A 25,568-nucleotide genomic window follows, 5' to 3' on the forward strand; every position below is an offset into this window, starting at 1 on the left:
AGTCCCTGATTTGTGAAGTAGAGGTGGGACTCCGTTACCTCCAAAGGTCCGAGGCATTTTGCTCTGATTGTTGCCAGCATCATACACTCCTGGAAATTGAAATAAGAACACCGTGAATTCATTGTCCCAGGAAGGGGAAACTTTATTGACACATTCCTGGGGTCAGATACATCACATGATCACACTGACAGAACCACAGGCACATAGACACAGGCAACAGAGCATGCACAATGTCGGCACTAGTACAGTGTATATCCACCTTTCGCAGCAATGCAGGCTGCTATTCTCCCATGGAGACGATCGTAGAGATGCTGGATGTAGTCCTGTGGAACGGCTTGCCATGCCATTTCCACCTGGCGCCTCAGTTGGACCAGCGTTCGTGCTGGACGTGCAGACCGCGTGAGACGACGCTTCATCCAGTCCCAAACATGCTCAATGGGGGACAGATCCGGAGATCTTGCTGGCCAGGGTAGTTGACTTACACCTTCTAGAGCACGTTGGGTGGCACGGGATACATGCGGACGTGCATTGTCCTGTTGGAACAGCAAGTTCCCTTGCCGGTCTAGGAATGGTAGAACGATGGGTTCGATGACGGTTTGGATGTACCGTGCACTATTCAGTGTCCCCTCGACGATCACCAGTGGTGTACGGCCAGTGTAGGAGATCGCTCCCCACACCATGATGCCGGGTGTTGGCCCTGTGTGCCTCGGTCGTATGCAGTCCTGATTGTGGCGCTCACCTGCACGGCGCCAAACACGCATACGACCATCATTGGCACCAAGGCAGAAGCGACTCTCATCGCTGAAGACGACACGTCTCCATTCGTCCCTCCATTCACGCCTGTCGCGACACCACTGGAGGCGGGCTGCACGATGTTGGGGCGTGAGCGGAAGACGGCCTAACGGTGTGCGGGACCGTAGCCCAGCTTCATGGAGACGGTTGCGAATGGTCCTCGCCGATACCCCAGGAGCAACAGTGTCCCTAATTTGCTGGGAAGTGGCGGTGCGGTCCCCTACGGCACTGCGTAGGATCCTACGGTCTTGGCGTGCATCCGTGCGTCGCTGCGGTCCGGTCCCAGGTCGACGGGCACGTGCACCTTCCGCCGACCACTGGCGACAACATCGATGTACTGTGGAGACCTCACGCCCCACGTGTTGAGCAATTCGGCGGTACGTCCACCCGGCCTCCCGCATGCCCACTATACGCCCTCGCTCAAAGTCCGTCAACTGCACATACGGTTCACGTCCACGTTGTCGCGGCATGCTACCAGTGTTAAAGACTGCGATGGAGCTCCGTATGCCACGGCAAACTGGCTGACACTGACGGCGGCGGTGCACAAATGCTGCGCAGCTAGCGCCATTCGACGGCCAACACCGCGGTTCCTGGTGTGTCCGCTGTGCCGTGCGTGTGATCATTGCTTGTACAGCCCTCTCGCAGTGTCCGGAGCAAGTATGGTGGGTCTGACACACCGGTGTCAATGTGTTCTTTTTTCCATTTCCAGGAGTGTATTTAAAGTACCAGGGAAGCAGGTTGCTAACCTTACTTGCCCCGAGTCCCATTGGGTTTTACCCCTAACGGCTGAGGGACTAACCGGTGGATTTGGTAGTCTTTGCCGTATGAGCACAAAGGTGACCACGACACAGAATATGTCCGAGATGCCAAGCCTTATTCCAAAGTAACTGGTATCCCGACTGTCGGGACCACTTACTTGGCCACTCATACGTTGCCCGTGGTTCATGAACTAGGACATGACTACAGGAACCCACACCATGAACCACCAAAGAAATTAAAAATCACAAAAATCCATACTGGAGGAAATGGATACATTGCAACGTAATGGTCTAGCTGCTCCTCATATGCCACACATTTCGGCAGTGAATGCTAAGAGACGCTTAATGTGATGTAAAGAGCGACGGCACTGGGCAATGGTTGATGTAAACCATTGACTGGGGTGACTAATCACTCTGTATCATGTAGCAATCCGATGGAAGTGTTTTAGTGTAACGAATAATTGGAGGACGTTACTTGCCATCAAATGTAGTTCCACCAGTGAAGTACGGAGAGGATGATGTTACGGTATGGGGACGATATTCGTATTTATAGTGTGGTCCACGTATTGCGAGAGTGTGGTCCACGTATTGCGACTGAGAAAACGATAAATACGGAAGTATAGGAACACATTTTACCATATTGTGTCCTATGTACAATAGAGCAGGAGTTCTAAGTCGATGATGTTTTAGCACGACAGTACTCCCTGTCATAAAGCAGTATCTATGAGGCGTAGGTATACGGACGAAACAGTTCCTGAAGAGGACTGGCTCGCCCAGTCCCGACCGGAACCCAATCGAATACCTACAGGTTGAGTTAGAACATCCACTTCGCCTTAGTTGCTATGTCTCACGTAGTTAGTTAGCTAAGAAATAACACGTTCCAGATCAACGAGAGAAAGGTTTATTACAACACGATATTAGCTAAACGAAAAATTTATTCTTACTAACTCAATACCAGATCCTCACAGATATCGATCAGGTGTTCTCCTCGAAAACAAAAAAGTTAATTAAGATGAAAGGACGTCTAGACTAATCCTACGAAGTTTCCCACTGGAAGGTAAATGTATTCGGCAGCAGCTGGCCGAAATACTTCTCGGGGGCGACGCTGAACAGGTCCGAACTCCCGCTGCGGTGGCTCCATCCGGGCTCTTATTGAAGATATAGTACTAGCAGGCACATGAGTTGGCCGATAGCTTCGGCGGAAGACCGCTAACAAGTGGAGCTGTGCAGCTATAAATAGCCAGTGCGCGGAGATATACTTCTGGATCTACGTGCCTCGGCGGAGGGAAGTAGACACTCTGCGAGGATGACCTCTGGTAGCGATACGACATTCGCCCACGGTCGTAGTCAAGGGAGGCGACATCTTGGAGTTATGCATGTACGCGATGCTTCTCCGTCCCTAAGGCTTCTGGTCAGCCAGGCATACAGCTGATATATGACACCAGACCCCGGCGCCCAAAATCATTACGTTCTCTGGCTTCAGCACTCGAGAATATTCACTATCGTCACTGAAACAGTCGCCAGATTGGGTTGAAGCCGTCATCAAGGAGAGGGGTGGACATACTTCATATTAAGGTCCACTAATAGTCCAGAAACTTCCGACCAGATTGGGCACGTCCAAAGAAAGGCGATGTCCCTGTTCCACTTGTAGGAAAGGAATAGCTTTTAATAGAGGGACAACTTGAAAGGGATACGTAAAAGATCTCGACTTAGACTAGATGTCGAATTACAGCAGCATGCCAGTCGAAGACTCCCGTGGTTGTGGGCCACTACGTTTTATTTAGGCAAGAAGCAAAGTGTCACTAATTCGTTGTATTCTCTCACAGAAGTCATTCACTTTGTAGAATATGATAGCAGTAAAAAAAATTAAGGAGAAAATTAGAGACGGAATTAAAGGTCGATGAAAATAAGTAAAAACTTAGCGGCTTCTCGATGACTTGATACTTCAGACAAAGACAGCAAACATCTTGAAACAACAGTTGAACAGAATGTATGGTGTCTTCAAATTAGGTTCTGAGATTAATAACAACAAAAGTAAAAAAGCGTAACAGAATGTAATAGTATTAAATCAGGTGATGCTGATGCAATTAGATTAGTAAGTAGACGATATGTTTCGCTACCTGTTCAACAAAATCACTGACGGTGGTCAAAATGAGAGGATACAAAAAGGAAACTGATCACAGCAAGAAAAGGATTCCTCATAAAGAGAAAATTTTTTCTGGCGATGTTTGCATGGGTTGCATCCTTGTTCGGAGATCAAACGAGAACATTTGGCTGTTCAGACAAATAAGAAACACAAACTTTTGAAATGTGGTGCTTCGGAAGAATATTGAAAATTAGATGGATAATTGAATACAGTGAAGAGGTACTAAATAAAATTGGAAAGAGAAAATAAGAGTATGCATGGGGAGGGGAGCGGATGGGGAACGGAGACCAAGAGTTCAGCACAGTAAGCAAGTTCAAACTGACGTAGGTTACAGTAACTATGAATAGGGGAAGAGTCTTACACAGAATATATTAATGTACAGAACTGCATGAAACCAGTCTCCAGACAAGACTGTAAGACCCAGAACCCATATGAATCCATTACATCTGCCCTTCCAGTCTTCCGGAGAAGAATAATACGAACGTTTCAAAATTTATTTCAAAAACAGCGTCAATACCACTTTGTCATTTCAAAACAGCTGTGTGGTATGGACATGAAACGCTGATCAGAAAATAGAAATTCATTGCCGTGCAAGACAATGTGTGAGAGCCAAAATTCAGTCCCACAAATATTCCAGATGTTTCTTTCACATAGTTTGCACAGACATGCCACTACATACAGAATGAAATATTCACTCTGCAGTGGGGTGTTCACTGATATGAAACCTTCTGTCAGATTAAAACCGTGTGCCGGAGCGAGACTCGAATTCGGGACCTTTGCGTTTAGCGGGAAATTGCTCAACCAACTGAGCTACCCAAGCTCGACGCATGACCCATTCTCACAGCTTCACTTTCGCCAGAACCTCGTCTCTTTCCAAACTTCACAGAAGTCTCCAGCGAAACTTGCCGAGCTAGCTCTCCTGGAAGAAATGAAATTGAGGAGATACGGCTTTGCCACAGCCATGGGGATGTTCCCAGATTGAAATTTTCACTCCGCAGCGGAGTGTGCGCTGATTTAAGACTTAATGGCAAGTCTCCTTTGTTCCTGGAGTGATAGTTCCGTAAGTTTCGCTGGAGAGCTTCTATAAAGTTTGGAAGGTAGGAGGCGAGGTACTGGCGGAAGTGAAGCTGTGAGGATGGGTCGTGAGTCGTGTTTGGGTAGCTCAGTTGGTAGTGCCGTTGAAAAGTAAAGGGCCCAAGTTCGAGTCTCGGTCCGCCACATAGTTTCCATATGCCAGGAAGTTTCGTGTCACTACTTGTTTTTCTTGAGCCTTTGTCCCATATCTGCGAAGGGCACGCTTTATTATATTACATATTTGGTGTGCTTAATTTATAGATTAGCCGCATGCCCTTCCTTTCGACACCCCGTTGCTCCCATGATGGAATGTGTGTACCCCGACTATCTGCGTGTAGTATTATTCATGTGCATTTCGTATAACGGAGGCTAGCTTTTGGTACCAGGCCGATTTTCACATAGTCGGATGTGGGAAACCTCCTAAAAATCACATCCAGTCTTGCTGGCGTATCAATCCTCACGTATGCAAGAGCATCTACTTATCAGATGTTACCTGAAGAGACGCATTTTCTACCAACATTTAAGTTATCATTCAATGTATTAGAAAAACGCCTTGAAAATGTAACAACGTACTTTACAAGAAGATATTAAATAACGAAGAAAGACTTCGTTTCACCGGGCTGCATTTTAAAATTGTTCTTTGTGAGCACCGCTTGCTGCGAATATGATTCATTCTAAAATTTATGAACTACAGATTTTGATACGCACTCGTCAAACAGAAACCTCGCAACAGGCGTAGTAGAGCATAGCACTGTCCACACCTCGGCCTGCAGGAGTGCTCTGTGGCCTTACATCGTGAGATGGTGCTCTCTGACGCCAGTGCTATCTACAACTACGCATGGCACGCGGTTTCTGTTTGACGAGGATGTATATGTAGAAATCTGTTGTATAGGCATTTGGGAATGGGCCAAGCTCGAAACTATTATTGCTTAAGAAAGTACTGTTTTAAAACACAGCATGCTGGAATAATGTTTTCCTTCAAATTTTGTTGATACAGTGAAGCCCACCCACAAAAATTAGATTTGCTGTAACCAGACTAAACTACTTTCATCCTGTGTTCCTGCCATCCTGTCGTTCTTTGATAACTCAGCTAGAAAGTTTATCAAATGAGAACAAATTAAATATTAATCTACTTTATTACATAAATGAATAAAAGATTTACTTAAATTTCACACAGTTATTTGCCACACGATTGCTTGATACCTTACAGCTGTCACTTACCACGAAAGCATCACTTGATACACTAAGTAACAAGTAATTCTCTTGAGGTAGAAAACGCAGTATTTACGAAAATATGTTTCATCAGAATTTAGCTGTCACTGCCTTGCATGTTGATGTTGACTGCAGTAGCTGAGGTCATGAACAAAGCTCAGTTCTTGAATGCTCGACACTATATTAACGTCAGAATACTGAGATGAAGGCGTGGTCTGCAGGAGTTCCTCTGATACGTTTTTGCTGACTGCAGCGAGACATCTACCGCAGTATCACTTCCCATTGTCAACTCTGTTGTGCCATAATGATCTCTCAACGACGTCTCAAGATTAAATATAATGTTTTTAGCAAACTAAACGGCACTGTGTGGGGCCTGTTTTAACGTTAGTGATAGATGTAGATGGTGGCAGATACTGGATATCCGGACTAACACTGTAATTTCTTGTCAGTTTCCTACAGAATATATACATAATTTTGCCTCCCAGAGTTACTCATAATTTTCGGTAACTATTTGTCACATTTGAACCACAAGACAGAGATTACGTTTTGGAATTATTTAGGATGTACAATGCCAACATTTGTATAATCGTGGTCTCGGGGTAGAGTATTTGAGAAGTAACCAAAACGTCCTCCGTCCTGGGTTCTAACTCATTCACTCCTTCAATTTTAAATAAAAATCGTCCTGCATAAAAAGTACACCCTTACTCAGCAGTAGCCTTGTCAAAGAGGGCCGAGGAGTGGACAGAGGTTCAGGACACTCTCTAGCCCTTGGGTGATGAACTACCTCTGAATGTGGAAGAATCAGCAATGATCAACGGCATGAGGGTACAGGAGCATATGATCTCTCCACTCGTACCTCCGGCAGGGGACTGCCAAGGGGGAGGTGACCATGAGAAGAAGGTAGAATAACCAACGAAAGTTCTAAGAGTCGGGGCTTGGAATGTCAGAAGTTTGAACGTGGAGGTAAGGTAGAACATATTGAAAGGGAAATGCTAAGGCTCAATCTAGATATAGTAGGGGTCTATAAAATGAAGTGGAGAAGATAAGATTTGTGGTGAGACGAGTATAGGGTAATATCAAGAACAGCAGAAAATGGTATAATCGGAATGGGACTCGTTATAAACAGGTTGGTAGGACAGGCATTGAGTTACTGTGAACATTTCAGTGATGGGGTTAGTCTCGTAATAATCGATAGGAAATCTGCGCTGTTCAGCTATACATGCCAACATCGCTAGCACAAGACGAAGAGATAAAGAAAGTATATGACGGTATTGAATGGGTAATTCAGCACATAAAGTAAGATGAAAATCTAAGAGCCATGGCGGATAGGAATGCGGTTGTAGGGAAGAACAAAGAGTTACGGGAGAAAATTGGCTTGGTACTAGGAATGAGAGAGGAGAAACACTAATCAAGTTACGCAATAAATTTCTGCTGGTAATAGAGAACAATCAATTGAAAAATCAAAAGAGGAGAAGGTGTACTCAGAAAAGCGGGTATACAGGGAGATTTCTATTAGATTAGATCAGGGTCAGGTAGAGATACTGAATTCAGATGCTGGATTGTAAGGCTTATCCAGAAGCAGTTACAGATCCAGATCGCAATTTAGGAGTGATGTAGGATAGGCTAAAGCTTGAAAGATTAGTCAGGAGGAATCTGTGCCCAAAGAAGTGGGATGTGGAAGTACTAAGGAATGAAGTCATACGCTTCAAGTGCTCTGAGTCTTTAGATTATGGGAAGAACTGGCTCAGCATATAGAAACGCCAGAACCGCCTTAGCTGAAATTAAAAGTAGGAATGGTATTACCATAAAGAGTGCGATGCACACTCCACTCTTAAATGCAGAAGCGAGAGGAAATACATTTAAAGATTATATTGAAGGCCTCTATGAGTGGTAAGACATGCCTGATGACATAGATGAAGGAACAGGAGGTGCTATGGAAAAGATAGGTGATCAAGTATTACAATCAAAATTTAAAAGAGCTTTGAAAAAATAATATCGAATAAGGCAGAAGGGATGGATAACATTCCATCATAATTTTTAAAATCCTTGGTGGAAGAGGCAACAGAACGATTATTCATGTTGTGTAGAGTACATTGGTCTGGCGATGTACCATCTAACTTTGGAAAAAACATCATCCACACAACTCAGAAGATTACAAGAGTCGACAAGTTCAAGACTTATCACACAATCAGCTTAACTACTCATGCATTCAAGTTGATGACAAGAATGATACACAGAAGACTGGAAAAGAAAATTGAGGATGTGTTAGATGACGATCAGTTTGGTGTTAGGAAAGGTAAAGGCACCATGAGGCAGTTGTGACGTTGCGGTTGATAATGGCAGCAAGAGTATAGAAGAATAAAGAGACATTCGTACTGTTTGTCAACCTCAAAAAGTGTTCGACAATGTTAAATGGTGTTAGATGTTCGAAATTATGAGAGATATAGGGATAAGCTATGAATAAAGACGAATAATATACAATGTGTACAAAGTCAAGAGGTGAGAATAAGACTGGAAGACCAAGTGCTCGGATTATATATTGAAGCAATGACGGAAGTAAAAGAAAGGTTTCAGAGTGAAATTAGAGTTCAAGGTGAGAGGATATCAATAATAAGATTCGCTGTTAACATTGCTATCTACAGTGAAGGTGAAGAAGAATTGCAGGATCTGCAAAATGGAATTAGCAGTCTAATGGTTACAGAACTTGGAGTGGGAGTAAACCGAAGACAGAAGAAAGCAATGAGATGCAGCAGAAATGAGCACAACGAGGAACTTAACATCAGGACCGCTGATAACGGATTAGATGAAGTTAAGAAATCCTCTGACCTAGATAGTAAAATAACCACTGATGAACGGAGCAAAGAGGACATCTAAAGCAGACTTTCTCTGGCAAAGAGTGCATTCCTGCCCAAGAGAGGGTTCCTAGTATCAAACACAGGCCTTAATTTGAGGAAGAAACTTCTGAGAATATGCGTTCGGACAACAACATTGTAACGTAGTGAAATACTGTGGGAAAACAGGAAAAGAAGAGAACTGAAGCATTTGAGATGTTGTGCTAATGAAGAACATTGAAAATTTCATAAACTGATGAGGTAAGGAATGAGGAGGTTCTCCGGAAAATCGGCGAGGAAAGGAATGTATGTAAAACACTGACAAGGAGAAGGGACAGGATGAGAGGACATGTGCTGACCGTCAGGGAATAACGTTCATGGTACTAGAGGGATCTGTATAGGGCATAAACTGTAGAGAGAGACAAAGATTGTAATTCATCCAGTAAATAATTGAAGACGCAGGACGCAGGTGCTACTCTGAGATGAAAAGTTTGGTACAGAAGAGGAATTCGTGTTGTCTGCATATCAAACCAGTCAGAAGACTGAAGGAAAAGAAATTGGTTTCATCTACAGAACTATCGCATTCTTATGGTGAGTTGGTGATTCCCTGCTTCAAATTCTGTTGCAGTCAACGACATAAGGTACAGAATTACAAGTACGTAAATAAATCATCATGTACTGACTGACAGTAACTTCCAGCCTAACTGCGAAATAGTCACCATAAAAATGACAGCAGTATTCAGGCGAATAAATGTTGTATAGTAGAAGACTATTATTCTCCATGCATAAGCTGTAGGGACTACAAGGATCGGCAATTGAGCTGTCGCCTTACCGCCAGAGGGAAAGGGGCACATCAGAATACGCATACAAATTCAGGAGCCCACGACGGAACAGGCAACAAACCAAAGCGTGGAGAATCGGATGAATGTAGATCAAATATTTAAGCCTGTTGCTTTAAGCAGAATACCACATCCCTTAATAAGAATAAGAACAACATTTGAATTACATATTTCCGGAATCTACCGATTCTGCAAATTACTTTCAAGAACGTGAGACAGAAGTTTTAATCTCAGTGTTTTAGTCTTTAAGAGATTGATCCTGTTATTTCTGATTCTATGATATAGTTTCCGTGTAGTTCTTTAAGTATTTCTCTAATTCATCCTGTTGTTGACATCTTTTTCCTTAGCCTGTTCTGATTCTTTTGTTATAAGTGTACGAAACAGATTAACCACGACTTTGACATTACTTCTAATATTCTTTGTACGTTTTGGTAAATCTCTTGATCACTTCTCGTTTTCTAATCCTCCTTCTGAAGAATATATATTTTTTACAGCGTGTGGTTCATTGCTTGGCAAATACAGGCATACAAAAATTGTTTTGAACACTGTGATATAGTGCTTAAATTTAGTGTTTCTAAGGATGGATTTCTTGTTGTAGATACTTTAAGTTAAACTATGAACTCCTTCCATTTCACCAATTTCTGCATGTATAGAAAATGTTTCAAGTCCATTCTGCTGCAATACTTGTCTAACACATTTCAATTTAAAAAATAGTCCTCTTTACCTTATTTGAGTTTCTGTGTGTTTTGGTCTGTCAGTTTCTCTGAAAGACAACCGTCAGGAAATGCTAGGTAGTTCATTTTAATTTAATTTGATTCATATTTTACAGAAGTGAAAGTAACTGTATTCAATACACAGGAAGTTTGAATAAAACCGCCTTCAGCCCTAACTTTTTTCTTTTTCCACTTTTTCCTTTTTTTAAAAGTTTTTTCGTGTTATCTTAAATTGCACGATGCTTTCGGACCTTGTGGTTCCATCTTCAGGCGCATACCACCTAAGAAATTATTAACATTTGTCTCTTGAATGAGGTGATTAATGTTTTCCTTTTATGAGAAAGATGTTAGGTTTCGTATTTCGTGATTCAAGAGGGGAGACTGTGATAAACTTCACATTTGATAACATCAGGTTAAACTATAGTTATGGAGTGTTTTTAAAATGTGTAACCAAATGTGGGCCCTCAGTGACGTTATGTGCGACGACAGAATAAATAAAGGAATTTATGCTGACCTCAAAAGATTAAAAATGTTCTTTCTTCTATCCTCTATCAGTTTTTTACAGTTTTTTACATCGTTGCTCACATATTTTCCGCACTCGATGAACGGACTGCGAAACCTAACATCTAACTTTCTCATAACACGAAAACGCATATTACCTTACCCATGAACAAATGTTCGTTATGTATTAGACGATTTTCACCTGAGGATGAAATCACAAGCTCTGTAATCCAGCGTGTAATTCAATAAAACAAGAAAAAATGATGAAAGGAGGCGTTTTTATTTTAATTGTATTCGATTTACTTCCTACAGCTATTGATTCAGTGTTTTTCGGCTTCTAATTTCTAATCACTAACTTTTCTCTAAAACACTGTTAAATATTAAAAGTGACAAGCTTCGTCCGACGATAATCGACGTCTGCCACTATAGGCCCGCCTATACTCTATGTTGCCAAGGCTGCTTCCACTACGCTGCAGATGTTCCACTCGGAAGCCCTTACACATCCCCACTACAGTCCCGATCTCTCCCCTTCTGAATGTCATAGTTTGTAATCCTGAAGGAATATATTCGTGACCGTCGTTTTGTTTCGGACGAAGAGGTGCACTTCCGGGAATAATGATGGTTCCGTAGGGAACCGCAAACAATTTTCCATGAAGATATTGACCGTCTTGTTTCACAGGGTCATAAATTGCTATGGCGATTACTTTTGAAATAATAAACAGTGTACTTCACTTTATTTCCGATCGTCTAGTTTTCCTTTGTCTGCCCTTTATAAAACTGCTGGCAACAACGAGAAACTGTACGAGAACAGAGCATCGCACACCAGCGGCACACCCGCCTTTGACAGCCCAACAAATCTGCACTCGCCATTCTATGAATTACGAAGTAGTCAAGATACTGACCACAGCCTCATGCTATTGGGATTCAGTGGTCAAGGAAGAATTGGAAATACAATTAGCAGATAACCTCCTCAACCGAGACGAGATTCTCCAGGTCGACAAATCAAGGAAACCGCTGATTTCCAAGGAATCATTGGTATTCACTACTCGACATTCTAACACGGACCATGCATTTTAATAACCAACCACATAATTCGCAAGCACTGTGGATTTGCTGACTCTGCGCTTACTTCCTCTTAGTCTTGGTTGCATTAAGTATTATCTACGACTGAAGCTCTAGAAGCCAACTCTGTTATCTCTGACGCACGCGACTTTACTCCACAGTATTGCTTCAAGTGATTTTAACTCTACCAGCGACTAACCCGGAAGATTGCTATTGCTGTAAGCTTTTTTTTCCCACTCTACTGAATGGTCTACATCTACATCTACATCTACATCTACATCCATACTCCGCAAGCCACCTGACGGTGTGTGGCGGAGGGTACCTTGAGTACCTCTATCGGTTCTCCCATCTATTCCAGTCTCGTATTGTTCGTGGAAAGAAGGATTGTCGGTATGCCTCTGTGTGGGCTCTAATCTCTCTGATTTTATCCTCATGGTCTCTTCGCGAGATATAGGTAGGAGGGAGCAATATACTGCTTGATTCTTCGGTGAAGGTATGTTCTCGAAACTTCAACAAAAGCCCGTAGCGAGCTACTGAGCGTCTCTCCTGCAGAGTCTTCCACTGGAGTTTATCTATCTACATCTACATCTACATGACTACTCTGCAATTCATATTTAAGTGCTTGGCAGAGGGTTCATCGATCCACAATCATACTATCTCTCTACCATCCCACTCCCGAACAGCACGCGGGAAAAACGAACACCTAAACCTTTATGTTCGAGCTCTGATTTCTCTTATTTTATTTTGATGATCATTCCTACCTATGTAGGTTGGGCTCAACAATATATTTTCGCATTCGGAAGAGAAAGTTGGTGACTGAAATTTCGTAAACAGATCTCGCCGCAACGAAAAACATCTTTGCTTTAATGGCTTCCATCTCAACTCGCGTATCATATCTGCCACACTCTCTCCCTGTTATGTGATAATACAAAACGAGCTGCCCTTTTTTGCACCCTCTGGATGTCCTCCGTCAGTCCCACCTGGTAAGGATCCCACACCGCACAGCAATATTCTAACAGAGGACGAACGAGTGTAGTGTAAGCTGTCTCTTTAGTGGGCTTGTTGCATCTTCTAAGTGTCCTGCCAATGAAACGCATCCTTTGGCTCGCCTTCCCCACAATATTATCTATGTGGTATTTCCAACTGAAGTTGTTTGTTAGTTTAATACCCAGGTACTTAGTTGAATTGACAGCCTTGAGAATTGTACTATTTATCGAGTAATCGAATTCCAACGGATTTCTTTTGGAACTCATGTGGGTCACCTCACACTTTTCGTTATTTAGCGTCAACTGCCACCTGCCACACCATACAGCAATCTTTTCTGAATCGCTTTGCAACTGATACTGGTCTTCGGATGACCTTACTAGACGGTAAATTACAGCATCATTTGCGAACAACCTAAGAGAACTGCTCAGATTGTCACCTAGGTCTGATGCGGCCCGCAGCGAATTACTCTCCTGTGCAAAACTTTTCATCCCAGTGTAGCACTTGCAATCTACATCCTCAATTACTTGCTGGATGTATTCCAATCTCTGACTTCCTCTACAGATTTTACTCTCTACAGCTCCCTGTAGTACCATGAAAGTTATTCGATGCCTTCACAGATGTTCTTTCATACTTTTCCTTTTCCTTGTCAGTTTCTTCCATGTATTTCATTCCTCCGTAATTCAATGGAGAACCTGTTTATTCGTTACCTTAGCAGTCCACCTAATTTACAGAGTTCTTCTGTAGCACTACATGTTAAATGCGGCGATTCTACTTTATTCCGGTTTTCCCACAGTGAATGTTTCACTACCATACAGTGCTGGGCTGCTAACTACCACTCTCAGAAATTTCTTCCCCAAACTAAGGCCTATACCTGAAACTAGTACAAGTATTTTTCTTTAAGACCGCCTATATCGCTAGCAATTATTTATATTATTGTGACCTGTTTCGACAGATCTACGCTGTTATCATCGGATCTTGTAACCTTATTACTTGTACGTGCTTGTTACAATACTGAAAGTCACATCGTGATATTGCGTGAAATAAAACGTGGGAGGGAACATCAGCATGTCACAAACATAATAACACACAAATAAAAGGTACATGTTGTACTAATGTCCCAGAATACACTGCATAACTTTCAGATCGCATCCAAACTGACACATTGTCAAACAAGTGTGTAGTAGATATCATTTGGCAATGCATTCCCTCTTTACGAGTGCTAGTTTGCATTTTATGTCCTCCTTGCTCCGTCTATCATGTGTTTTTTTTTTTTTTTTTTTTTTTTTTGCTGCCTATGTAGCAGAATTCTTTATCTTCATCTACTCCGTAATCAACATTCCTGACGTTAAATTTCTAGCTCTTCTCATTTCTTCTACTTCTCAGTAGTTTCTTTTTTTATATATATATATTTACCTTCAATCCATATTCTGTGCTCACTACACTGTTCATTCCGTTCAACAGATCTCGTAATTCATCTTCATTTTTACTGAGGATAGCATCATCATGAGTGGATCTTGAAACTGATAACAGATCACCTTGTATTTTCTTCTCATTCTTGAACCTCTATTTTATTTCCGTCATTACTTGTTCGACGTATACAGATTGAACACCAGGAGCAAAAGACTACATCCGTGTCTTACACCCCTTTTAATCCGTGTACCTCCTTTTTGGTGTTCCACTCATATTTTTCCATCTTGGCTCTTGTACATGATTTACATCACCAGTCTCTCCCTAAAGCTTACCACTATTTTTCTCAGGGTTTCGAACACCTTTCATCATTTTCCGTTGTCGGACGCTTTTTCCGGGTCTACAAATGCTATGACCGTGTATTTATTTTTCTTCAGTCTGGCTTTCATTATCAACCACCACGTCACAACTGTCCCTCTTTCCTAAAGCCAAACTGTTCGTTAACTGATACAGCCTCACTTTTCTTTTCCATTCCTCTATATGTTAATCTCGTTAACTACTTCGATGCATGAACTGATAAGCTGGTTGTGCGATCAATCTCCTGCTCGTAGGCTCTTGCAATCTTGGGAAATGTCTCGATTATATTTTTTTCGCAAGTCTGATGGCAGTTTATATCGCAAGACTCATGCACACCAACGTGAATAATCGTTCGGTTGCCACTTCCCCAAATGTGTTGTTGTTGTTGTTGTGGTCTTCAGTCCTGAGACGGGTTTGATGCAGCTCTCCATGCTACTCTATCCTGTGCAAGCTTCATCTTCCAGTACCTACTGCAACCTACATCCTTCTGAATCTGCTTAGTGTATTCATCTCTTGGTCTCCCTCTACGATTTTTACCCTCCACGCTGCCCTCCAATACTAAATTGGTGATCCCTTGATGCCTCAGAACATGTCCTACCAACCGATCCCTTCTTCTGGTCAAGTCGTGCCACAAACTTCTCTTCTCCCCAATCCTATTCAATACTTCCCCATTAGTTATGTGATCTACCCATCTAATCTACAGCATTCTTCTGTAGCACCACACTTCGAAAGCTTCTATTCTCTTCTTTTCCAAACTATTTATCGTCCATGTTTCACTTCCATACATGGCTACACTCCATACAAATACTTTCAGAAACGACTTCCTGACACTTAAATCTATACTCTATGTTAAAAAATTTCTCTTCTTCAGAAACGCTTTCCTTGACATTGCCAGTCTACATTTTATATCCTCTCTACTTCGACCATCATCAGTTATTTTGCTCCCCAAATAGCAAAACTCCTTTACTACTTTAAGTGTCTCATTTCCTAATCTAATTCCCTCAGCATCACCCGTCTTAATTTGACTACATTCCATTATCCTCGTTTTGCTTTTGTTGATGTTCAACTTATATCCTCCTTTCAAGACGCTATCCATTCCATTCAACTGCTCTCCCAAGTCCTTTGCTGTCTCTGACAGAATTACAATGTCATCGGCGAACCTCAAAGTTTTTATTTCTTCTCCATGGATTTTAATACCTACTCCGAATTTTTCTTTTGTTTCCTTCACTGCTTGCTCAATATACAGATTGAATAACATCGGGAAGAGGCTACAACCCTGTCTTACTCACTTCCCAGCAACTGCTTCCCTTTCATGTCCCTCGACTCTTCTAACTGCCATCTGGTTTCTGTACAAATTATAAATATCCTTTCGCTCCCAGTATTTTACCCCTGCCACCTTTAGAATTTGAAAGAGAGTATTCCAGTCAACATTGCCAAAAGCTTTCTCTAAGTCTACAAATGCTAGAAATGTAGGTTTGCCTTTCCTTAATCTTTCTTCTAAGATAAGTCGTAAGGTCAGTATTGCTTCATGTTCCAGTATTTCTACGGAATCCAAACTGATCTTCCCCGAGGTCGGCTTCTACTAGTTTTTCCATTCGTCTGTAAAGAATTCGTGTTAGTATTTTGCAACTGTGGCTTACTAAACTGATTGTTCGGTAGTTTTTACATCTGTCAATACCTACTTTTTTTTCCCAAAATGACCAGCTGAAAAATCGGAAGAAAGCGTAGTGCCATCTCTGACGCACGGAAGATGATGGAATATTCTTCAAGAAACACAAATATGAGACTACTCAACGACAGCTGCCGGATCAGGGTTTGAAGGCAGACCCTCTAAGAACGCGAGCGCCACACCTAAAGCTATTGCGCCACACTATTACCTGCCGAATCGACTATAAGGAAGGTAGCACGCTCTGCGCTCCGGAGTGGGCACTCGAGAGGAAGCAGATTGGGGAGGCCAGAAGCTGGCGCGCCCGCACTGCCGGCGGAGCCGATATTCATCTGGGCGCCGCGGTGCGACGGCCGGCCGGCTGGATAGGAAATGACTGCACTCTGTTAAAGTCGGCGCCCGCTTCATTTCCTGCCGATGGCGCGCGCAGCGCCGTTATTTATGGCCGCGGGGGCTCGAGGCCTCACGCACGCTCCAGCGCACACGCGGCTCCGGCCGGCGCGGTCTTTGATAGGCTCTCTCGCTGCGTAGCCGCTCAGCTGCCTCGTGTAATCGATAGGGAAGGCTAGTCTAGTTACAATCCCAGGTGATGAGTGGCTAGTATACTTATAAAAGTACCACAGGGTACCGTAGATTACCGTAAGTGAGCGTAGACTACGGTAGTTCTCCTAGCACCTTTCGTCAGTTCAGGAGGTACACGTGTGTCCTGTACGTTGGTTGCGTTGCATACTTATCGGGTGCACCTCACAACGATCGCTTTCTTTACGTATGCCATCAGTGACTCACTAGATTCCCCTAAAACCCGGAAGCAATCAAATATCGGTACAACACTTCGTCTAACTTATATAAATCATGTTTCTATTACTTATAAGCAAATTTCGTATATATATATATATATATATATATATATATATAAAAATTATAATATATATATATATATAAATTTCGTATATATATATATATATATATATATATATATATATATATATATATATATATAGGGTGTTACAAAAAGGTACGCCAAACTTTCAGGAAACATTCCTCACACACAAAGAAAGAAAATATTTTATGTGGACATGTGTCCGGAAACGCTTACTTTCCATGTTAGAGCTCGTTTTATTACTTCTCTTCAAGTCACATTAATCATGGAATGGAAACACACAGCAACAGAACGTACCAGCGTGACTTCAAACACTTTGTTACAGGAATTGTTCAAAATGTCCTCCGTTAGCGAGGATACATGCATCCACCCTCCGTCGCATGGAGTCCCCGATGCGCTGATGCAGCCCTGAGGAATGGCGTATTGTATCACAGCCGTCCACAATACGAGCACGAAGAGTCTCTACATTTGGTGCCGGGGTTGCGTAGACAAGAGCTTTCAAATGCCCCGATAAATGAAAGTCAAGAGGGTTGAGGTCAGGAGAGCGTGGAGGCCATGGAATTGGTCCGCCCCTGCCAATCCATCGGTCACCGAATCTGTTGTTGAGAAGCGTACGAACACTTCGACGGAAATGTACAGGAGCTCCATCGTGCATGAACCACATGTTGTGTCGTACTTGTAAAGGCACATGTTCTAGCAGCACAGGTAGAGTATCCCGTTTGAAATCGTGATAACGTGCTCCATTGAGCCTAGGTGTAAGAACATGGGGCCCAATCAAGACATCGCCAACAATGCTACTACTGTAGAGCAATGAGCCGCATGTCAACACATGCACCGCAGTCAACATTACCTTCCTTCAATTGGGCCAATTGGCGGTGAATCGAGAAAGTACAGTACATACTGACGAAACTAACATGAGCTCCAACATGGAAATCAAGCGTCTCCGGACACATGTCCACACAACATCTTTTCTTTATTTGTGTGTGAGGAATGTTTCCTGAAAGTATATATGCTTGTGCATGCAAGTTGTACTTGCATCAAAATTAATTCCTTCAATTACTTAAAAGAGCAGAAGTTAGGCGATCAAATAATTAATATCACTTGTGAAATGTAATATGCAATTTATACTGTGTAAGGATATAAAATACAGTGTGATAGTAGACTAAATGAGAATCAAACAGCCAAACAAACAAAAAACCGAGAGATCGTCGCCTTCCATTTTCTCTCTTACACATTCATCTATGTCTGTCTCCCTACCAATTCTACCAGCACTAGGTGTAATCCTCCTCTTTACTACGTCGTTTATGCAATGTATCAAATCAACTCAACCATTGTTTCGGTGGAGGGCGACTCTAGTCACATGTGTTTCCTATGTCGATCTTTCTGCCTCGACGGACAGGCAGGACGAGCGATTTATTATATTGTGCTTACCCGAAATAGGTAACTAAAGACCTGGCCTGGTGACAGTACCCTCGCGCCTACTCCCGATAAACGATAAGCGGAGGAAATGACAGCATTCACGCCAGTATTCTCACAATTGGAGCGCTGTCACGTCTGTACGCCAATGCCCTGCGCAGTAAACTACTATACGCTGACCTGCGCTCTTCTTTGATAGTCTCCTCGGACTCTATCACTTTTCCAGCAATATAATACACTGTTGTGAGAAAAGCCATGGATACATCCAAATATCGTATAGGACCTCCCTTTTGCGCGATTAGTGGAGCAGCTCGACGAGGTGTGTATTCAACAAGTCTCTGGAAGTCCTTTGCAGAAATACATGTTGTCTCCATATTCATCCATTATTGCGAAATTATTGTGTACAGGATCTCGTGCACGAACTGCCATCTCGATTAAGTCCCGTAAAATTTCGATGGGTTTCATGTAGGGAGATCTGGGTGGCCAAATCATTCACACGAACTGTACTGAATGTCCTTCAAACCACTCGAAAACAATTGTGACCCTTTGGTACAGCACATTGCGATCCATAAAAATTTCATCGTTGTATGGGAACATGAAGTCCATGATGGGCTGCAAATGGTCTCCATGTAGCAGAACATAACCATTCACCGTTAATCATAGGTTCAGTTCGACCAGAGGACCCACCACTTTCCATGTAAACGTGGTCCACATCATTGTGGAGCCGCCACCAGCTTGCATAGTACCTTTTCATAACTTTGGTCCATGGCTTCGGGGGTTTTACGCCACACTCGAACCCTGACTCATCTTGCCACGCTACTGTTTTCCAGTTTTTGTCAAGAGTCCAACTGATATGGTCAGGAGCCCAGGAAAGGCGCTGCAGGTGATGTCGTGCAGTCAGCAAAGGCACGCGCGTCGGTCTTCTGCTGCCATAGCCCATTAACGCCAAATTTCGCCGCCCTGTCCTGACAAATACGTTCGTCGTACGTCCCACATTGATTTCTGCTATTATTTCAAACAGTGTTGCTTGTCAGTAATGATAGATCCAATCAAACGCCGCTGCTCTCGGTCGTTAAATGAAGGCCGTCAACCACTTTGCTGTCCGTGCTGAGAGGTAATTCCTAAAATGTTCTATTCTTGGAACACTCTTGACGCTGTGGATATCGGAATATTGAATTCCCTAACGATTTCCGAAATGGAGTGCGTCTAGCTCCAACTAGCATTCGACGTTCGATGTCTGTTAATTCGTGTTGTGCGGCCATAATCACTTCGGAAAACTTTGCACATGAATTAACTGAGTAAAACTGACAGCTACGCCAGTACACTACTTTTTTATACCTTGTGTAGGCGAAACTACCGCAAATGACTTTTGTCTCCACAGTGTATGTGTGAATGTATCACATATCTTAATTCTGATCATTCTTTCGTGACAGTTAACATAGTTTGACTTTGTTGAAACTATGTCTTCTCCCTCGCTCTCTGTAACTCGATTATTTTGGCAAAATTTAAACACAAATCTCATGGACACGCAAAGTTTTCTTGAAGTTTCCTTGCCAAACTTTAAGTTCAGTAGTGTGCGAAAACAGCTGCAAAGATTTCATAGGGTTTGTATTTCAACGTATTGCTTATAATATAGCAGAGCTGCATGCTCAGTAATGCAGCGTGTCATGAACTATCGTTACAAATTCTGATTTAAAATAAATATAAAATGGTTTTAGGCAGTAAATACTGGTTTTCAGCATGTGGTAAAGTAAATTATAGGTTTTGTCATATTTTCCTGACGTCAGAATTTTGATGAAAATTGTGCACGCCACAGGGTTCTTAGTGCGTAACCCGGTACATGAAGACGACGTTCGAAATCCAAATGTAATTAAAGTTTCTGACACATTACGCAAGGGAATAGCCGTCCGTACCAGCTGACCAGGCTCGAGAAACGTAGTTATGGAAACAGGAAGTGTTCTTCATAAGCAGAGGACGGGCAGCCCATCTGAACAACGCAATGGAGCCGTTTGTATAGTGTCCGACAAAATGCGTATATACGGCAGTCATATGTTTGGAAATGCCTCCATCGTCGTCCATGATTTCTGGTTTTTATCTCAGGCTTATTTTGCGGTTTATGATTATAAATATTTTTACGAGAATTAGTTACCGAGCCTATAACGTAACCTCCCCCCGCCCCCCCTTACCACAACTTCGACGAAAAGGCTCTATCTTACAGTTTTCTCGCCTAGGAAAGCTGATTTCACCACGCCTGTGGAAGCCTTACTCTGTCATGGCGGGTAAGATTAGAGCATGAAAATGGAAGACACTCTCGGGACCTCACAATCTAATACAGGCACCAACGGGGTCGACAATGCCATAGTTTTCAAAAGAAGCTGACAGGAAAAGAAAGAGAAGAAGTCTGACAAAAGTAATTGGAAGCAATGTGAGGCTTTGCTAAGGGCCAATGGGGACCACTCTTCGTCTGGTATCTTATATATTGATTAGTCTGGAATAGATGGGCTTGCTAACAGCATCAGTTAGACACACAAACCTGCTTACCATGTTAAGTGGTAGTCCATGAGATTGCAATGTTATACCTTCGTTTGTTATGCGCTGTGATACCTCTCTCAGAGGTCCGAATGGAGGATTAAACCGTAATCTTTCCCCAATGATACTTGTTGAATCACATGAATACACGCTGTGTGTCTCTCATTAATTGGTTTTCATTGCTTCTGCATCCACATGACGTTGATCCTCGCCTATTCTTTCGGCTTTTAAGAGCAGCTTCCCATGCTACGGGCAATAGGTTGCTCTGAAACTATGTCCGCACCTCCGCTCTCTTTGACAACGCGTTTCGCAGATCGAGGCTGACTCCTTACACCAAGAGTTTTTGGGCGACATTTCTGATCATTTTTATTCAGGAGACACGCATAAAGTAGATGATAGCTACTGTCTTGTAACGTGTGACTACTTATAATGTTTATTTCCTCATTTATACATGTCGAAATGCGTACAGCTAGTGGTATAGATAACGTCCAATCCATGTATAGTTTCTCTCCAGATACGCTCGAATAATCCAAAGCTACATGTTAAAACACAAGCAGCTCAGTAAGGTAGGTTCGGTACAAGTGATCATTTATCAAAACCCTTTACGAAGAAGTCTGGTGGCCAGAGGTCAAGTGATCGTGGCGGCCATTGAATCGGATCATCTCGTCCAATCCACCTCCCGGTAACTTTTCAACCACAAATCAACTGACATATATGGACTGTTGGGGTGGTGTCCCATCTTGACAGAATAAGTCAAGTTCCAGGAGTTTCAACTGTGGAAGAGAAAACAGTTGTAGCATGTCCAGGTAAACATCAGCTTTGTCGGCAGACTCGCTTAGAAAGAATGAATTAGTGACGGAGCTGTGCTTAAGTCTGTGTCACAAATCGACCTATAAACGACGGAGAGGCTCCATCCCCGCAACAGCCGCAGTGGTCCACAACCCCACGACGACTACCGCAGTCCACTTCACCCCTCCGCCGCCCTATACTGAAACCAGGGTTATTGGTCGGCTCGGCCACCGGTGGACCCCCCAGGGAACGTCTCACACCAGACGAGTGTAACCCCTATGTTTGCGTGGTAGAGTAATGGTGGTGTACGCGTACGTGGAGAACTTGTTTGCGCAGTAATCGCCGACTTAGTGTAGCTGAGACGGAATAAGGGGAACCAGCCCGCATTCGCCGAGGCATATGGAAAACCGCCCAAAAACCATCCACAGACTGGCCGGTTCACCAGACCTCGACACAAGTCCGCCGGGCGGATTCGTGAGGGGGACCAGGCGCTCCTTCTCGCCCGTAAAGCCGTGTGTTCGGCCGCACGGCCAACCTGGAGGTCTACGTTCGGTTTAGTGCCTGGAAGAGCTGCACCTTGTAGGCACGAAGACGTAAGCTATTATGCATGACTTCGAGCTCTGTTGATGGAGGTTCTCTTGCGTAATGTGTCGGAAAGTTTAGTTCCACGTAATTAGTAAAAGTAGTTGCGTTCTTATTAGAGAGAGAATTTCGAGACGGCTACTGTTAGCTCTATAACTACTCCTACTTGTGTAACTGAACTTTCGTAACGTATAGTTTTTTTCAGTAACTATAAAATTTTACCATGAGTGAGAAGTGTGGGTTCTGTCGTAGGTTTGTGAGTAGTGGGTTGCGGTGAGGGATTTGTTCAAAGTATTTTAATTGGGGGGAATGTGGTGGGTAAGCCAGTAGGAATTCTAGCGAGATCCTCTCCTGGGAATGCAGAATCTGTAGTAGAAATAAGTTGACAGAGGAGCAGGAGCGTAAGATCGGTTCCCTTCAGGTGCAGTTACAACGCACAACGGAGGAACTAGATAGTTTGAGGATGGTGAAGGGTGCTGGGGAATGGGAACTGGCAGTTGGAAAGATGGCAGCTTGGAGGAGGAGGCATTGAGACAGTTATACTTTGCGTATTTGCAATAGATTTGACCAACTGTCGGAGTTGAGTGGAAAGGAGCCTCTTGTAGCTGTAGGTGTAGGGCACATTCAGCAGTCCCCAGCAGTCAGGAGGCTTAGGTCAGCTGCAAAGTCTAACAGAAAGAAGAAGGTTCTGCCGCTAGGTAGGTCACACGGTAGAGGTGTGGGCAGTTGCAAAAAGTGTTGGGGGAGTGAATGCCAGGTGGCCAGTATTGTGAAGCCTAGTGCAGGGTTGCCTCAAGTGACTGGCGGAATAGGGGAGGTATGCGGGAATTTTACGAAAGATGACCAGGTAGTGATAGTGGGAGGAGCAGGGAAGAGTCTTGATAGGGATGGAGAATATGATGTGACCTACTCAAACTGGTGGCACTAATGTGCATACCGTGCAACTGTCATGATCGGTCTCATCTAACGTGGCTGTTAGACCCATTAACATAGGGCTGGAGAAGGCACTGATGGCAGAGAGCATTGGCCACATTGCAATGGTGCCAGTTGAGTCTATCAGTAGATCGGGTTTCACAAGGCATGGCCTGCACCTCATTAGGTATGGGAAGGGGAGGCTGGTAAAGCTTATAGGCGACCGTGTAGTGGATGGTGGTGGGGTCACTCATGGAAAAATTCTTATAGTAGTTGGTGTTAGAGCTGCACCTTGTTTTAGATTGAAGTCAGCTTAAAGGCACTCCCTCTGACGAAGGGCTCACCTTCAGAGAACGTCATGTTTCCAAGTAGAAAAGAAATTAGCATCAAAATATAAGAGGTATTGGAGGTAAAGTTAGGTGAACTGCTTATAGATGTCGACTCTGAAATTATTGGTATATCGGAGCACCACTTAAATAATTTGACAATTCAGAGGCCGCCTTTACCAGGATACAGATTATATGGCTGTTTTTTAAGGAGTTCCTCGCGGAGTGTGGGACTGGCCATGTATGTAAAAAAACAGTATTCCATATGAGTCCATAGATGTATCACGGAACTGCACTGAACAGATATTTGAATGTTGTGCAGGGGCAGCTGAATTTAGTGAAACTAAACTTCTAATTGTTGTTGTTAATAGGTCCCAAAACTCTGACTTCAGAGAATTTCTACTCAAGCTGGAGAGGGTTCCTGATTCAGTTTGTAGGAAGTACCAGAAATTAGTTATATGTGGTGACTTCAGTATTAATTTTGTATATGATGGCGCTAGAAAAAGGATGTTGGTAGATCTCGAAAATTCATATGATCTAATGCAGACTGTTTTTCCAACTAGGGTGCAGGGGAACAGTAGCACAGCCGTGGACAATATTTTTATTCATTCTTCAGTACTAGATGGGCATTCTTTTAGTAAAAGGGTGAATGGCCTTTGAGACCGTGATGCACAAATTTTGACACTAATAGGCTTTTTTACTCAAACAAATATCACATATATTTACAAACTATGTAGAAAAGTTAATCCAACGGCGATAGAGAGTTTTTTAAACCTCGTCAAGGAACAAGAGTTGCAGGACGTTTATAGTTCCAATAACATAGATGACAAATATAATGCTTTCCTTAACACATTTCTCACTCTTTGAGAGCTGCTTTCCATCAGAACGTTCTAAACTGGATACCAACAGTAAAAGGCAGCCTAGGTGGCTGCCTAGTGCGATAAGGATATCATGTAAACAAAGTGGGAATTATATCAAAATGATAGAAGTAGTGACAATCAACCTACAGTAGCCCATTACAAACAGTACTGCAAAGTGCTTAAAAACGTTATTAGGATGGCACAGAGGGTGTGCTACGCAAATAGAACAGCTAATGCAGGGGATAATATTAAAACCATCTTGACAATTGTGAAGGAAGTGTCTGGTAAGCAGCACAAGGTTGACGATGTGAAGTCAGTTCATAGTAAAAATATTTCGTTTCCTGATAAATCAGATGCATGTACAGCATTTAACAATCTCTTTTTCACCATTGCTGTCGAATTAAACAAAAATTTAGTTTCTATAGGGAGTCGTGATACAGACAAGGGGGAGATTGAGTCAATAATCAAATCACTGAAGACTAAGGACTCTCATGGATACGATCGACTGCCTAGCTAAATATTTAAGAACTCTGCTGCACATGTTAGCCGTATTTGTAATTTTTCCTTTAGGAATGGTCAGTTTCCTGAACGGCTAAAGTACTCAACGGTATAGCCGATTTATAAAAACGGAGAAACGGATAATGTAGAAAATTTGAGACCTATTTCTATGCCATCAGTAAAAGTTACTGTTAAGGCTGTGTATATAAGTGTAATTGTTCATTTTATATCACATAATTTGCTATCAAATGTACAGTTCAGCTTTAGAAGTGGTTTAACAACTGATAATTCGATATTCTCTTTTCTCTGTGAGGTACTGGATGGGATAAAGAAAAGGTGTCGAACGCTAGGCATATTTTTTGATTTAAGTAAGGCGTTTGACTGTGTTGATCACAAAATATTGCTCCAGAAGTTGGACCGTTACGGAATAC

Source organism: Schistocerca cancellata, chromosome 1 (assembly GCF_023864275.1).
Source record: "Schistocerca cancellata isolate TAMUIC-IGC-003103 chromosome 1, iqSchCanc2.1, whole genome shotgun sequence".
In the NCBI taxonomy this organism is placed as follows: Eukaryota; Metazoa; Arthropoda; class Insecta; order Orthoptera; family Acrididae; genus Schistocerca; species Schistocerca cancellata.